This window comes from Capricornis sumatraensis, chromosome X (assembly GCF_032405125.1).
Source record: "Capricornis sumatraensis isolate serow.1 chromosome X, serow.2, whole genome shotgun sequence".
Classification (NCBI taxonomy): domain Eukaryota; kingdom Metazoa; phylum Chordata; class Mammalia; order Artiodactyla; family Bovidae; genus Capricornis; species Capricornis sumatraensis.
In genome coordinates this window covers 37,621,276-37,638,050 of record NC_091092.1, presented here as the reverse complement: position 1 = coordinate 37,638,050, position 16,775 = coordinate 37,621,276, and the positions used below count along the sequence as shown (strand labels likewise).

The following is a 16,775-nucleotide window of genomic DNA, read 5'->3' as shown; positions in this document are numbered from 1 at the left end:
ATTGATGCGTTTGAACTGTGGTGTTGGAGATGACTCTTGAGAGTCCCTTGGACTGCAAGGAGATCCAAGCAGTCCATTCTGAAGGAGATCAGCCCTGGGATTTCTTTGGAAGGAATGATGGTAAAGCTGAAACTCCAGTACTTTGGCCACCTCATGCGAAGAGTTGACTCAGTGGAAAAGACTCTGATGCTGGGAGGGATTGGGGGCAGGAGGAGAAGGGGACGACAGAGGATGAGATGGCTGGATGGCATCGCTGACTCTATGGACGCAAGTCTGAGTGAACTCTGGGAGTTGGTGATGGAGAGGAAGGCCTGGCGTGCTGCGATTCATGGGGTCGCAAAGAGTCGGACACGACTGAGCGACTGAACAGAACTGAACTGAACTGAACTGACTATTTGTCTTGCTGGTTGATGTTTCACACATACCTTTTCCACTATTGTGAATGGGATACTTCTTTTTCCTATTTCTATTTCCAGTACTGTTAGAATAAAATAAAGCTATTGGAATATAATAATAGAATGTTAATTGTGCAATCTACCTGGGGAGTATATTTGTGTTCATTGTGAAATTCTTTACACTTTTCTATGTGTTTAAAGGGTTTCCCAGGTGATGCTAATGGTAAAGAACCCTCCTGCTAATGCAGGAAACATAAAAGACTTGATTTCTATCCTTGGGGTGGGAAGGTCCCCTGGAGGAGGAAATGGCAACCCACTTCAGTATTCTTGTCTGGAGAATTCCATGGACAGAGGAGCTTTGTGGGCTACAGCCTATGAGGTCACAAAAGAGTCAGATGCAGCTGAGCACACATGCACAGACCATACAATTTATGCCTTCAAGGTATAAAATTCAATGATTTTAGCAAATTCCAGATATATGTAACCATCACTAGTCAGTTTCAGAACATTTCTGAAACCTGTGAGACACCTCATACCCTTAAGGTATTGTCCCCTCTTGCTCTGGATCCTGTGGGTGGGAAGATTCCCTGAAGAAGGAAATGGCAACCCAATCTGGTGTCCTTGCCTGGAAAATCCCATGAGGAGCCTGGCAGTCTATAGTCCATGGCGTCACAAAGAGTCAGACATGACTTATAGACTAAACAACAACAGCCCAAAGGAGTGCCTTTTTCTAATCAGCTCACCAAAAGGGGGCACTTTTTTTGTGTACAGTTTTTCTGCTCTGAGATCATGCCTGCTATTTGTCACCTTGGCATTCTCAGAAGCACTGACATGCAGATAACTGGATTTCTCAATCTTAATGCACCCTTATTAGAAATCTTGACTAATCAGAAGCCAGAACTGGAAGAGGCCTTTTCCCCTTGTCTCTCAGAGTGAGCCACTATCATTGCCTCAGTCAAATTGACAGAAGAAAATGACTTTGTTCAAATTAGATCAAGATGGCGGCCTAAGTGCTTGTAGCTTTGTCTCCATCCTCTCTTCTCCAAATCTCTTAAAACATCAGAATAGCAAAAGGACCAAGACTGGTATAATTAAAGCAAACTGTACCATCAGCAGTTCAGAAACTGTGAAGATCCCTTGAGGGTAGAAATTGAATATGATCATAATGATAAAAGAGAAGGAGGAGTCCAGTTCAAAACCTGCAAGGGAAAATTACTGGATTAAATCCAGAGAAAATAAAATTTTAGAATGAATAAATGCAAAGAGGAGGAGAGGCTCTCCTGTCAATTAAAGAATTGAATTCAGGAAAGAAGGATCAGTTGGGCCCCCTTGTGATCAGTCCTACACCCCCTTCCCCAACCCATTCCAAGGTTAAAGCCTAAAATTTCACACTAAAGAAAGTGAGCTATTTGCTTCCAAAAATTTGCTAGTGTGAATACAGCATCCTAGGAAAACAAAACAAAACAAAACAAAACAGCAGACCTTGATGTAATCTGGACTTCCACAAAATATATGGAAAAACAAAAAGAGAGAAGCAACTTTGGACAGGAGAGAAATACACTAAAGTTCTCCACTGCCAGAGTAAAACTGTTTTGGCAATTTGCAGGGAGTAAGGAGAATGGCCCTTTCTGACTCCGGCAGAAGCACTTACCTTAAGGGGGAGCCTGACAGTTCAACACACACAACCCACTTATACAAAGACCTTCTGCTAAGGAGAGGGGACAGAGACACACAACTGCAAAGGGAACCCAGGCAACCTATTTTTGCGAATCAATTTGTCTCTTATTCACTAATATGCACAGACAACAAAAGATTACCAGAAATAGTTGCAGAAAGCCTACAACATAAAAAGAAGAACCAAGGCTTTCGATAGAAAAAAATCCAGAAAGTTCTAAAAAGCAAAACATGAATTTGCAGAGAGGGCAACTATATACATAGCATTTACATTGTATTTACAACTATTTACATAGCATTGATATGTATTAGGTATTATCAGTAACCCAGAGATGATTTAAAGTATCATGGGAATTTTAATAATAACTCTAAATGGTATAGAACCTTCAAAAATATGAATCACTGTATTGTATACCTGTAACAGATAATACTGTAAATCAACCATCCTTCAGTTTTTTAAGTTTATTGATTTTGTTTTGATTTTTATTTGTTTTTTATATTCTGCACATGAGTACAAATCATACAGTATTTGTCTTTCTCTCACTTAACTTGTTCCACTTAGCATAAAAACCTCAAGGTTCATTCATGTTGTTGCAAAATGGCAAGATTTCTCTTTTATGGCTGAGTATATTCCATTGCACGGAGAAGGCAATGACACCCCACTCCAGTACTCTTGCCTGGAAAATCCCATCGACAGAGGAGCCTGGTGGGCTGAAGTCCTTGGGATCGCGAATTTGGACACGACTGAGCAACTTCACTTTCACTTTTCACTCTCATGCATTGGAGAAGGAAATGGCAACCCACTCCAGTGTTCTTGCCTGGAGAATCCCAGGGACAGAAGAGCCTGGTAGGCTGCCATCTCTGGGGTCGCACAGAGTCAGACACGACTGAAGCAACTTAGCAGCAGCAGCAGCAGCATATTCCACTGCAACAATATAAATGAACAAATCAAACCAAAACAAAGACATAGATACAGAAAATAGACTAGTGGTTACCAGAGGAAGGTGGGGAGGATGAAATGGGGATCAACTGTAAGGTTATGGATGGAAACTAAATTTTTGGTGGTGAGCATGTTGTAGGATATACAGAAGTAGAAATATAATATACATATGAAGCTTATTTAATATTATAAATCAACGTTACCTCAATAAAGATAAATAAATACACTCCAAAATATAATAATAAAGTACAGGGAAGGATGTGCATAGGTTATATGCAAATATCATGCCATTTTATGTGAGAGTTGAGCATCTGAGGATTGGCATCCACTGCGGTCCTGGAACCAATCCTCTGTGGATCCCGTGGGATGACTGTAAATAGAATGACTGGGAGGCTGGGTGGGGCGACCGGGTGGGAGCACGGACCCCGTCCCTTCGAGACTCCACGTGTGACATCTCAGGGGCGCCGGCCTCGGCCTGGCTGCTAGCGCAGGCTCTTCCCGGAAGCTCAGATCCCTCTGTTCTCCATGGGCATTGGCCAGGCAGGGCACTACCTGCATCTCTGCCTGACCTACCACCCACCTCTGGTCTGTGCCACTTTGATCCTGCTGCTCCTTGGCCTTTCTGGCCTGGGTCTTGGTGGCTTCCTCCTCACCCACAGAACTGACTGCACAGCCCTGACATCTCCCAGGACTGGGTTTCCTTATTAAGATCTTTTGGCCAGCTGACCCTGTGCTCCGTGAATGGGACAGTCACAGGGAAGGGGCGTGGGTCTCATGTCATGGGCTTACTGGCCACCGTGAACTTCGGAGATGGTCCAGACAGGAACAAGAGCCAGACATTCCAAGCCCAGGTCCAGGGTAGTCAGATGGGATTGAAAGGATCTTTTGCAAGAAAGCTGGTCCTTGTTATGGCCAGGGTGATCACAAAAAGGACCCCAGGAACCTGCCTGTATTTTAGTGCTACTCCAGAAATCCTGCCCTCCAGCCAGCTACCGATACCCTGTTCAGAGGAGGGAGCAGGAAATGCCGCGCTGAGTCCTAGAATGGCTGAGGAGTGTGTCAGTGTCTGGAGCCACGAAGGTCTTGTGCTCATCAAGTTGCTCACCTCGGAGAAGCTGATTCTGCGTGGCTCTCGGCTGCTGGTTTTGGGCTTCTTCCTGATTCTGTTCTGTGGCCTCTGCTGTCTCACTGCAGCATGCTTCCATCCATGCCGGGAGTCTCACTGGTCTAGAACCCGGCTCTGAGGGCTCTGGCCTAGTTCCTGTCTCGCTCTCAGGTGTGGATCAACTTCTTGGGCTTTGATTCTGAGTTGGAAGAGATGTTACCAAAAGTGGAGAGCTGGAATGTGGGAGGAAATAAAAGGCTTTTTTGCTCAATAAATAAATAAATAAATAGAACGACTGGCCCTGAGTGGGGAAGGATGAGGAGTGAAGTAATACAAGGAACAAAGCTCCAATCTGCAGATTCTAATTTTCTGATATATTCAGAACACATTGTAGGCATATTCAGAACCTTTATGAATTACTCAGGTAAGTATTATAGCAAGTGAAAGTGTTAGTTACTGAGTCGTGTCTGACACTTTGCAACCCCATGGACTGTAGCCCACCAGGCCCCTCTGTCCATGGGATTCTCCTGGCAAGAATACTGGAGTGGGTTGCCATTCCCTTCTCCAGGGACTCTTCCCTACCCAGGGATTGAACTTGGGTCTCCTGCACTGAAGGCAGATTCTTTACTGTCTGAGCCAACACAGAAGCCCAGTTACAGCAAAATGAAATAAATGAATCTGAAGAAGAGGATGATGTGAAATAGAAATAGCAGTGAGCAAAGAAACAGTAAGAAAACAAAAAAAAAAAGTTAAATGGAATGGGATGAGGGTAGACAGTTGTAAGTTGTATGTTTGGTACCAGGCAATCCAATCTTCCTTTGTATTTTATATATAAAGTTGGATGTGATGGTTAGGGGAAGGGTGGCAAAAATTTGAGAAACATGGAGAAGGTTTGAAATAGTTCAGAATAACTTAACAAGACATAAGTACTGGGGTAGCTGGGCAGACTTTCAGACATATTTGAAGTGAGGTATTTCTCTAAGAAATCATCAGATCATGTGAATAAGTAAGGATATAGAGAAGCTCATACCACTACTTAACAAGGCTGAGTGTATGTATATACATATATATGAGATTTAGTTCAGTTCAGTCGCTCAGTCGTGTTGGACTCTTTGCGACCCCATGAACTGCAGCACACCAGGCCTCCCTGTCCATCACCAACTCCTGGAGTTCACCCAAACCCATGTCCATTGAGTCAGTGATGCCATCTAACCATCTAATCCTCTGTCGTTCCCTTCTCCTCCTGCTCTCAATCTTTCCCAGCATCAGGGTCTTTTCAAATGAGTCAGCTCTTCGAATCAGGTGGCCAAAGTATTGGAGTTTCATCTTCAACATCAGTCCTTCCAATGAATATTCAGGACTGATTTCCTTTAGGGTGGACTGGTTGGATCTCCTTGCAGTCCAAGGGACTCTCAAGAGTCATCTCCAACACCACAGTTCAAAAGCATCAATTCTACGGCGCTCAGCTTTCTTCACTGTCTAACTCTCACATCCATACGTGACCATGGAAAAACCATAGCCTTGACAAATGGACCTTTGTTGGCAAAGTAATGTCTCTGCTTTTCAGTATGCTGTCTAGGTTGGTCATAACTTTCCTTCCAAGGAGCAAGCGTCTTTTAATTTCATGGCTGCAATCACCATCTGCAGTGATTTTGGAGCTCAGAAAAATAAAGTCTGTCACTGTTTCCACTGTTTCTCTATCTATTTACCATGAAATGATGGGACCAGATACCATGACCTTCATTTTCTGAATGTTGAGCTTTAAGCCAACTTTTTCACTTTCCTCTTTTACTTTCATCAAGAGGCTCTTTAGTTCTTCTTCACTTTCTGCCATAAGGGTGGTGTCATCTGCATATCTGAGGTTATTGATATTTCTCCCGGCAATCTTGATTCCAGCCTGTGCTTCATCCAGCCCAACATTTCTCATGATGTACTCTGCATATAAGTTGAATAGGCAGGGTGACAGTAAACAGCCTTGACGTGCTCCTTTCCCTATTTGGAACCAGTCTGTTTGTTGTTCCATGTCCAGTTCTAACTGTTGCTTCCTGACCCGAATACAGATTTCTCAAGAGGCAGGTCAGGTGGTATGATATTCCCATCTCTTTCAGAATTTTCTACAATATATGAGATTACCTTGTACAAATATAGAATGCATTTATTTTTGCAGATACCCATTAGAACATTTTCAGAAATAACTCATTTATCAGTCTGCAAAAATTCAGAAATCATAGGAATGACATTCTCTACAATACAATAACATTAGAAATTAAAAACAGAAAAAGGGCCCCCTGAATTAACACACTTTAGAATTCTTTTCTGGTTCAAGTCCCTTAGATAACAGCTTTCTCCAGATAGAATTTATAGGCCATAAAATTCACCCTTTTAAAGCAGAAAATTCAATGGTTTTAGTGTATTTACAGAGTTGTGCAACCATTGTCACATTCTAATTTTAGAACACGGTCACCACCCCATAAAGAGATCCTGTCCGTTTCCTCAGCTGCCTCTAAAGTGACTGGTCCTTCTGAGGAAGCTAAGGCCGTGTTGAGGTGAGGCCCTGACTTCATCCAGCCACTAGGACCATTTCAGGCAGCCCCTGCTTAGCATTCACCTGCAGCGTGGCCTCTGAGCTCACCTGCATCTGCTTGGCCTTCGTCCTGCACAACAGTGAAGTGACAGTCCCGGAGGATAAGATCAATGCCCTCATTAAAGCAGCTGGTGTAAATGTTGAGCCTTTCTGCCCAGGCTTGTTTGCAAAGGTTTTGGCCAATGTCAACATCTGAAGCCTCATCTGCAGTGTGGGGGCTGGTGGACCTGCCGTGGCAGGAGGCCTTGTCCCCTCCCCCACTGTTGCCCCAGCTGAGGAGAAAAAAGTAGAAGCAAAGAAAGAAGAATCTGAAGAGTCTGTTGATGACACGAGCTTTGGCTTTTTTGACTAAATCTATTTGGTAACATGTTTAATAAAAAACTGAGCTCTTTGCTGCAGGAAAAAAAGAGACTCCTGTATGTATTAGCTGACACATCCTATTCCCACCTTTCCCCATACCCTGGCAACCACTGAGACAGATCTACTTTCTGTCTCTATGTACTTGCCTATTCTGGACATTTCATATAATGGAGCTATGTAATATGTGGCTTTCGTGATTGGCTTCTCTTACTTAGCCTAATATTTTCAAAGCTTATCCATGTAGTAGCATGTCTCAGAATTCTTCATTTCTATGGCTGAACCATATTCCATTGTATGGGTAAGTCAGGTTTGTTTATTTCACCAGCTGAAGGATATTTGGGTTGTTTCTACTTTTTAACTATTATGAATAATGTTGCTATGAACATTCATGTACAAGCTTTTGTGTCGGGCTATGTTTTCATTTCTTGGGTAGATGCCTAAGAGTGGAATTGCTGGACCATTTGGTAACTCCATAGTTAACATTGGGCTTCCATGGTGGCTCAGATGATAAAGAATTTGCCTTAAGTGCAGGAGACCCAGGTTTGATCCCTGGGTGGGGAAGATCCCCTGCAGAAGGGAATGGCAACCCACTCCAGTGTTCTTCCTTGGAGAATGCCATGGACAGAGGACCCTGGCAGGCTATGGTCCATGGGGTCATTAAGAGTTGGACACGACTAAGGAACTAACACTTTAACTAATTAACATTACGTGGAACAGCTAAATTGTTTTCCAAAGTTGTACTATTTTGTCTTCCCACAGTGATGTGTGAGGGTGCCAGTGTCTCCATATCCTTGCCAACACATGATATTTTTTGTATTTTTAACTATAGCCATCCTGATAGGGTATTTTCTAAATATTTAACAAACTCTTTTGGTACAGTTTCAGATTGACAGAAAAGACATAAGAATATTACAGAGAGCTCATATATACCCTGTATCCAGTTTTTTCTATTGTTAATATTACTGTGGTACATTTATCACAACTAATTAACTAATGTTGTTGTTCACTTGCTCAGTCGTGTCTGACACTTTGCGACCCCATGGACTGCAGCACACCAGGCTTCCCTGTCCTTCACCATCTCCTGGAGTTTGCTCAAACTCATGTCTATTGAGTCGGTGATGCCATCCAAAAATGAGCCAATATTGATACACTATTATTAACTATATGTCCATATTTTTTTTTCAGATTTCCTTGGTTTCTACCAAAATGCCCCCTCTTCTCTTTCAGGACCCCCACCCAAAATCCACATTAGCTTCAGTGATCATATCACTTACGGCTGTTCTTGGCTGTGACCATTTCTTAGACCTTCCTTGTTTTTGATGACCTTGACAGTTCTAAGGAGTCTGGTCAGATATTTTGTAGAATATCCTTCAGTTGGTGTTTGTCTAATGCATTCTCCATAATTATACATCACAGCAAGGGTACATGTTCTCAACATGACTTATCATTGATAAGTGAACCTTGAGTGCCTGGCTGAGGCAGTGTTTGGCTTGTTTTTCTATTGCAACATTCCTCTTTTTCTCTTTTTCCAAACTCCACTCTTTATAAGGAAGTTATTATGCACATCCTACACTTAAGGAGTGGGCAGTTATGCTCCCCTGGCTTGAGAAAGTATCTACATAAAGTATTTAGAATTCTTCTGTACAGGAGATTTATCTACTCTCCTTTTATTTATTTATTTGATCATTTGTTAATATCAGTATGGATTTGTTAATATTTATTCTATACTTTGAATTATAATCCAATGATATTTAATTTGTTACTCAAATTGTTTCAAATTTGGCCATTGAAAGCTCTTTCAGTTGGCTCCTATATCCCTTTGACATACGTCTATAATTGCAGGGTTTTTTTTGTTTATCTGCTTGTTCAGTTTTATATAATTAAAAAAAATTTATGGTGCTCCTGCTCCTGGCTCATTTTATATTTTCCCTGCCCCAGTCTTAGAGTCAGCCATTTCTCCATGGAGCCCTGGCTCCTTCTATTAGAGAACAGAGAAGATTTGGTGCTATCTACTAAATTAAATATCCACTTAAGCCTCAACTTTACTATTCTACTAGGTATGTAGCCCAAAGAAATATTGGCATTTGTTTGAAAGGGATATATGCAGGCAATTTTTGTGTGTAAGCATTTCAAGTGTGATATTCTGTGTATGAGCAATTCACTTAAATATTTATTGCATGCTGATTATGAGTTCAGCACCAATCTAGACCTTGGTAATATAGCAGGGATTCTTGGCGTTTACCATTTAGTGGGGGAAACAATCAACAAAAAGATAGATGAGTAATATCAAGCAGTCCTGTAAGTCAGGGTACCAGCAGAAAAGAGAGGTACATTTAAAATGAAGGATTGATATGGATTTAATCATTAAAATCTACTGCAGGGCACAGAGCAGGGTGGAAAGGGGGAAAGTGGATGCAGATAGGCAAAGCAAGAATATTCAGGGAAAGGGTGATAGTACTATGGGGAAAGGTAAAGAAGAGTAAAAGAGAGAGGCACTCTTAGTGTTAGGATGAGGTGGCCTTTGAATAATGGCATGAGTGAAGGGAGGGAGAGAGACAAGTAGATATCTAAGAAAAGTCATTCTAGGCAGAGGGCAAAAGCGGCAAGACCTTGAAGTGTTATTCACACAATGAAATATTATACATCAATCAAAATGAATGAACTATAGTAATATGCAAAGATACACAGATGAATCTTAGAAAAGTAAATAATAACGAGGAAAAATTAGGTTCTGAAAGAGTACTACAGCATACAACCTAATAACCTTTCTATAAAATTAAAATAAATCATAATAAATAATATACTTTAAGAGGGGCTTCCCTGGAGGTCCAATGGTTAAGTTTGTACACTTTCAACACAGAGGACACGGGTTCAGTCCCTGGTGGGGGAACTAAGATTTCACATGCTGTACCATGCCACCAAAAAGTTTACCTATATATATATATATATAAATATATATAATATAAAAATAAATATAAATACTTATATATATAAAGTATATATATATACTTTAAGAAAGACTCATCCACATATGTACGCATATACACACATATATATCATATATGTGTGTAAAAATATGTGTGGGCTTCCCTGGCTCAGTGGTAAAGAATACGCCTGAAATGCAGAAGATGCAGGTTCGATCCCTGGGTAGGGAAGATCTCCTGAAGAAGGGAATGGCAACCCACTCCAGTATTCTTGTCTGGAGAATCCCATGGACAGGGGAGCCTGGCAGGCTACAGTCCATGGGGTTGCAAAGAGTCAGACAGCACTTAGCGACTAAACAACAACAACATGTATGTATAAAATAAAACTGTATTAAATAGAGCACCACAAAATGATGAACACAAGATTCAAGATGATGATCCTTTGCCAGGGGCTGAGGGGAGGCAGACGAATGAGATTGGGGGCCATAGAGTCAGATTTAGTTATTAAGTTCATGGATGCTTGTTACATTATTAAAAACAACTGACTAAAAGTTAATATGCTTGGATTAATAAGAGAATGTGACATCAATCAAAGATTATGATTAATTTAATTATATTCATCCAAGGCCCAATGGAAAAAAAATAAGACTCTGAGAAGCAAGAGACCATACTTGGCATACTTGTGAAGTAGCAAAAAAGCCAGTGTGGCTGGCGCAGAGGGAGGGAAAGGGAGAGTAATAGTAGATGGAGGGGTGGAGGAGACTGAACCGTGGAGGGCCTTCAGGGCAGGAGGACCTTGGATCTTGTTATACCTGAGATGGGAAGCCATTGGAGGTTTTGAGCAAGGGAGTCAGAGGATCTGACTTATGTTTTAAAAGGTTCATCCTACTTACTGTGTAAAAAATAGATTGTAAGGGGGGCAGGCATAAGAAATGAAAGCAAAAAGGCAAAACAAGTAAGAGACAAGTTTGATAGTCAAAGTGACAGACGATAGTGATTTTGACTAAAGTCACACTGTTGGAGGTATGTGAGAAGTGATCAGATTTTGGATATATTTTGAAAGTAAAAATATTTGATAGAGATAGTATTTTGTGATGGACTAAGTGAAGGATGTGTGAGAAAGAGAGGGCTTCATGGATATTTGACACAAGAAAATATGCGGATAGAACTCCCATTTATTGAAATGAGGATGACTGCATGTTGGGGAAGGGGCGGAAATTAAGAATTCTATTTTGGATATGAATTGTTTACCAATGTCTGTTATTCAAGTGGAGATATTAACTTCGGATAGTCTGAAGTTTAGAGGAGATTTCCAGATTGGAGATTTAAAATTGGACATAAAAGGTATACAGATGGTATTTATAGGTATGAAACTGGCTTTTAGTGTAACCAAGGGAAAAAACATGGACAAGAGAGTCAGGGACTGAGTCCTGGAGCAATCCAACAAGAAAATGCTGAAGAGAGGAGGAGAATTAACACCCAAAAATATGTCCATTTCATTATAAGGGACTGGAATGCAAAAGTAGGAAGTCAAGAAACACCTGGAGTAACAGGCAAATTTGGCCTTGGAATATGGAATGAAGCAGGGCAAAGGCTAATCGAGTTTTGCCAAGAGAACACACTGGTTGTAGCAAACACCCTCTTCCAACAACACAAGAGAAGACTCCACACATGGACATCACCAGATGGTCAACACCGAAATTAGACTGATTATATTCTTTGCAGCCAAAGATGGAGACGCTCTATACAGTCAGCAAAAACAAGACCAGGCGCTGACTGTGGCTCAGATCATGAACTCCTTATTGCCAAATTCAGACTTAAATTGAAGAAAGTAGGGAAAACTGCTAGACCATTCAGCTATGACCTAAATCAACTCCCTTATGATTATACAGTGGAAGTGAGAAATAGATTTAAGGGATTAGATCTGATAGAAAGAGTGCCTGATGAACTATGGATGGAGGTTCATGACATTGTACAGGAGACAAAGAGCAAGACCATCCCCAAGGAAAAGATGTGCAAAAAAGCAAAATGGCTGTCTGGGGAGGCCTTACAAATAGCTGTGAAAAGAAGAGAAGCAAAAGCAAAGGAGAAAAGGAAAGATCTACCCATTTGAATGCAGAGTTCCAAAGAATAGCAAGGAGAGATAAGAAAGCCTTCCTCAGGGATCAATGCAAAGAAATAGAGGAAAATAATAGAATGGGAAAGACTAGAGATCTCTTCAAGAAAATTAGAGATACCAAGGGAACATTTCATGCAAAGATGGGAAAAATAAAGGACAGAAATGGTCTGGACCTAACAGAAGCAGAAGATATTAAAAAGAGGTGGCAAGAATACACAGAAGAACTGTACAAAAAAGATCTTCACGATCCAGATAATCATGATGGTGTGATCACTCACCTAGAGCCAGACATCCTGGAATGTGAAGTCAGGTGGGCCTTAGGAAGCATCATTATGAACAAAGCTAGTGGAGGTGATGAAATTTTAGTTGAGTTATTTCAAATCCTGAAAGATGATGCTGTGAAAGTGCTGCACTCAATATGCCAGCAAATTTGGAAAACTCAGCAGTGGCCACAGGACTGGAAAAGAACAGTTTTCATTCCAGTCCCTAAAAAAGGCAATGCCAAAGAATGCTCAAACTACTGCACAACTGCACCCATCTCACACGCTAGTAAAGTAATGCTCAAAATTCTCCAAGCCAGGTTTCAACAATACGTGTACCATGTACTTCCAGATGTTCAAGCTGGTTTTAGAAAAGGCAGAGGAACCAGAGATCAAATTGCCTACATCTGCTGGATCATCAAAAAAGCAAGAGAGTTTCAGAAAAATATCTACTTCTGCTTTATTGACTATGGCAAAGCCTTTGACTGTGTGGATCACAATAAACCACCTGACCTGCCTCTTGATAAACCTATATGCAGGTCAGGAACCAACAGTTAGAACTGGACATGGAACAACAGACTGGTTCCAAATAGGAAAAGGAGTGCGTCAAGGCTGCATACTGTCACCCTGCTTATTTAACTTCTATGCAGAGTACATCATGAGAAACGCTGGGCTGGAAGAAGCACCAGCTGGAATCAAGATTGCCGGGAGAAATATCAATAACCTCAGATATGCAGATGACACCACCTTTAAGGCAGAAATTGAGCCTCTTGATGAAAGTGAAAGAGGAGAGTGAAAAAGTTGGCTTAAAGCTCAATATTCAGAAAACTAAGATCATGGTATCTGGTCCCATCATTTCATGGTAGATAGATAGAGAAACAGTGGAAACAGTGACAGACTTTATTTTTTGGGCTCCGAAATCACTGCAGATGGTGATTGCAGCCATGAAATTAAAAGATGCTTACTCCTTGGAAGAAAAGTTATGACCAACCTAGACAGCATACTGAAAAGCAGAGACATTACTTTGCCAACAAAGGTCCATTTGTCAAGGCTATGGTTTTTTCAGTAGTCATGTATGGATGTGAGATTTGGACTATAAAGAAAGCTGAGCGCTGAAGAACTGAAGCTTTTGACCTGTTGTGTTGGAGATGACTCTTGAGAGTACCATGGACTGCAAGGAGATCCAACCAGTCCATCCTAAAGGAAATCAGTCCTGAATGTTCATTGGAAGGACTGATGCTGAAGCTGAAACTCCAATACTTTGGCCACCTGATTCGAAGAGCTGACTCATTTGAAAAGACCCTGATGCTGGGAAAAATTGAAGGCAGAAGGAGAAGGGGACAACAGAGGATGATGGCTGCATGGCATCATCAACTCAATGGAGATGAGTTTGTGTGAACTCCGGGAGTTGGTGATGGACAGGGAGGCCTGGTGTGCTGCAGTTCATGGGGTCGCAAAGAGTCAGACAGGACTGAGTGACTGAACTGAGCCATTGTGGGATAAATAGAATCAGTAGAGGGTTGTGTTAAGGAAGTTAAGTTATCAAACTGTTTCAAAAAACGGATCATAGTCAACTCAAATACTACTGAGAGTTTGGGCAAAATCAGAACTGGGAATGATTTGTGGTTTTGGCAAGATAGAGGTCATTGGTAACCTTGATCAATGAGAGCTGTTTCAGTGGCATAGTGGTGACAAAAGCCTGACTGGAGCAGGCTCAGAAAAGAATAGAAGGAGATGAATTAGAGATGGTAAGTAGAGGCAACTGAATCAAAGATTGTTGCTATAATGATGAAGAGTGAAATTTCATGGTAGCCAGAGTGTTATTTCATTTGCTCATTCAATGAGTATTTATTGAATGTCTACCATGTGCCAAGAACTTGGATATAACAGTGAACAAAAAAATAGACAAATCCTTGTCTTCATGGAGCTTACAATTTAGCAGAGAAGCATAATAAATAATAATGTAATAAATTTTATAGTATGTTAGAAAGTGAGACATGCTATAGAAAAATTGAACTAAGGAAAGGGATGGGGGGTGATTAGATGACATTTTAAAATGGAAATATTAGGGAAATATTTACTGAGAAGTTAACATTTGAGCCAAGGTCTGAAGGAAGTGAGGATTATATGGCGATCTGAGGTAGAATTTTCCAGGTAGACCAGATGGCTCAGTGGTAAAGAATCCGCCTGCCATGCAGGGGACACAGGAGATGCGAGTTTGATCCCTGGGTTGGGATAATCCCCTGGAGGAGGAAATGAGGCACTGGGTGGGCTACAGTTCATAGGGTTGCATAGAGTCAGACATGACAGAGCATGCATGCAGACACAGACAGCTTCCAGGTAGAAGGACCAACCAGTGAGAAGACCTAATGTGAGCAAACAGTGCAAAAACCCTAGGATGTGGTGTGTTGGAAAATAGCATGGTGGTCAGTGTAATTGGGGTAGATTAAGAGAAGGAGACGAAGAGTAGTAGAAAATGAAATGAACCAGGATCTTCAATGAACGAATGAGCGTGTGTGTGTGCTCAGTTGCTTCAGTCGTGTCTGACTCTTTACGACCCTATGGACTCTAGCCTGCCAGGCTACCCTGTCCATGGGGATTCTCCAGGTAAAATATTGGAGTGGGCTGCCACACCCTCCTCCAGGGGAACTTCTGACCCAGGGATTGAACCTTCATCTCCTGCATTGCAAGCGAATTTTTTACGGCTGAGGCACAGGAGAAGCCCTCAACGAACCATGAGTAGAGGACAACACAGAGGAAGTCGAGGTGTAACCAGATGGTCTGAAGCTTAGAGGAAGGAGAATCAGGGTTGTGTTGTGTGTTTTGCCTGAGGGTGAAGGAGGAATTGTCTGGAAGTTGTAATGTGGCTGGAAGAGGATGCCAGGTCACCTCCTGACTCCCCAATACATGTAGTGTCTTGATGTGAATCACTTTCACTGGAAAGGGCTGAAAAGGAATTTCCAACCTCAGGGGAAAGCCAGGAATATCAATGGACACTTAAGGATGAGTTGGAGAATGGGTAGGAGAGTTTGTTAATCTTGGGATAGTGTTCCAGGGAGGCGTCAGAAGCACCTGGAAGTTAAGGTAGAAATGAGAGTTCAGGTGGCAGGAGGAGAATCACAGGAATGTAGGAATGAAGTTAGAGAAGCAGAATAACAACAACACAAATAATTTAACAACGCTTTGCATGGATTCTCTCATTTAATCCTCATAACAGCCTCAGAAAGTAGAGCCTTTATTTTGCAGCTGAGAAGAGAGGCACAAGAGTTTCAGTGACTTACCCAAGATCACATAGCAAATAGACTGAACTGGGTGCTTACATATTGAAAGTGAAAGTGAAAGTTGCTCAGTCGTGTCCGACTCTTTGGAAACCCATGGATTATACACAGTCCATGGAATTTTCCAGGCTAGAATACTGGAGTGGGTAGCCTTTCCCTTCTCCAGCGGATCTTCCCAACCCAGGAATCAAACTGGAATCTCCTGCAGTGCAGGCGGATTCTTTACCAACTGAGCTATCAGGGAAGCCCCTTGGACAATGACAAAAGAGATAAGGGATGTGAGTGAGGCACAGTGGGTTTGGCTTACCATAAATTTGGCAAGATGATTACTTCTGACAGTTCTGATAAACAGAGGTCTTTCAGCTCTCCCCAGATTTAACTGTATTTGGGACTGGAGGTAGGAGAGGCTGTTTTGTTGGTGTTCCTTATATTGTTCCATATCGAAAGATCCAGGCAGTGGCTGGGCCAGTGTATTTTCTCACTTGTGGTCTGCAGAGTGATTGATAGGTGGGGGTAGTGGTGTGATTCTTAGGTATGTCTTGATCTTGTGGGGGATATAAAGCCAGGCTGCAGGGGGCTCTAAAATATAAGGCTGAGGGGCAGTTTGTGGGAAAAGTGACCTTAAGGGAAGACTTTACAGGCTCCAGATTCTGAGATGAGAGATCCAGTAGGGGTCTGGAAGTGGCCCAATTCTTTCTTGCATTGAAAGCACCTCCCCCAGTGTTCAAAGCTATGGCCCACCTCCTAAAGAAATCGTTTTTTACTGGACACTGTGAAGGGTTTCCTGGTGGCTCAGCTGGTAAAGAATCCGCCTGCAATGCGGGAGACCTGGTTCGATCCCTGGGTTGGGAAGATCCCATGGAGAAGGGATAGGCTACTCACTCCAGTATTCTGGCCTGGAAAGTTTCATGGACTGTATAGACCATGGGGTCGCAAAGAGTTAGACACGACTGAGCAATTTGCACTCACTGAAGGGTTTTGGTGCCTTGCTTGTTGCTTGAGGAAGTTGATGAAGAAGAAAAGGAGGCCTTGCTGTAAGCTTCCTTGGGCAGCATTTTTGAGCCTCAAGTCAAGATGACCCTACAAAATTCTTTCAAAATTCTAAGATGGCAAATACAATCATGCAATGTTTAAAG

The 16,775-nt window shown here is 41.9% G+C and overlaps 2 pseudogenes; both read left to right on the top strand.

Annotated features, from left to right (window-relative positions):
* The first annotated feature begins 3,534 nt into the window (after window positions 1-3,534).
* Window positions 3,535-4,253, top strand: LOC138071524 (insulin-like growth factor-binding protein 3 receptor pseudogene; annotated as a pseudogene).
* A 272-nt stretch (window positions 4,254-4,525) lies between these two features.
* Window positions 4,526-7,050, top strand: LOC138071635 (large ribosomal subunit protein P1-like; annotated as a pseudogene).
* Window positions 7,051-16,775: the final 9,725 nt, after the last annotated feature.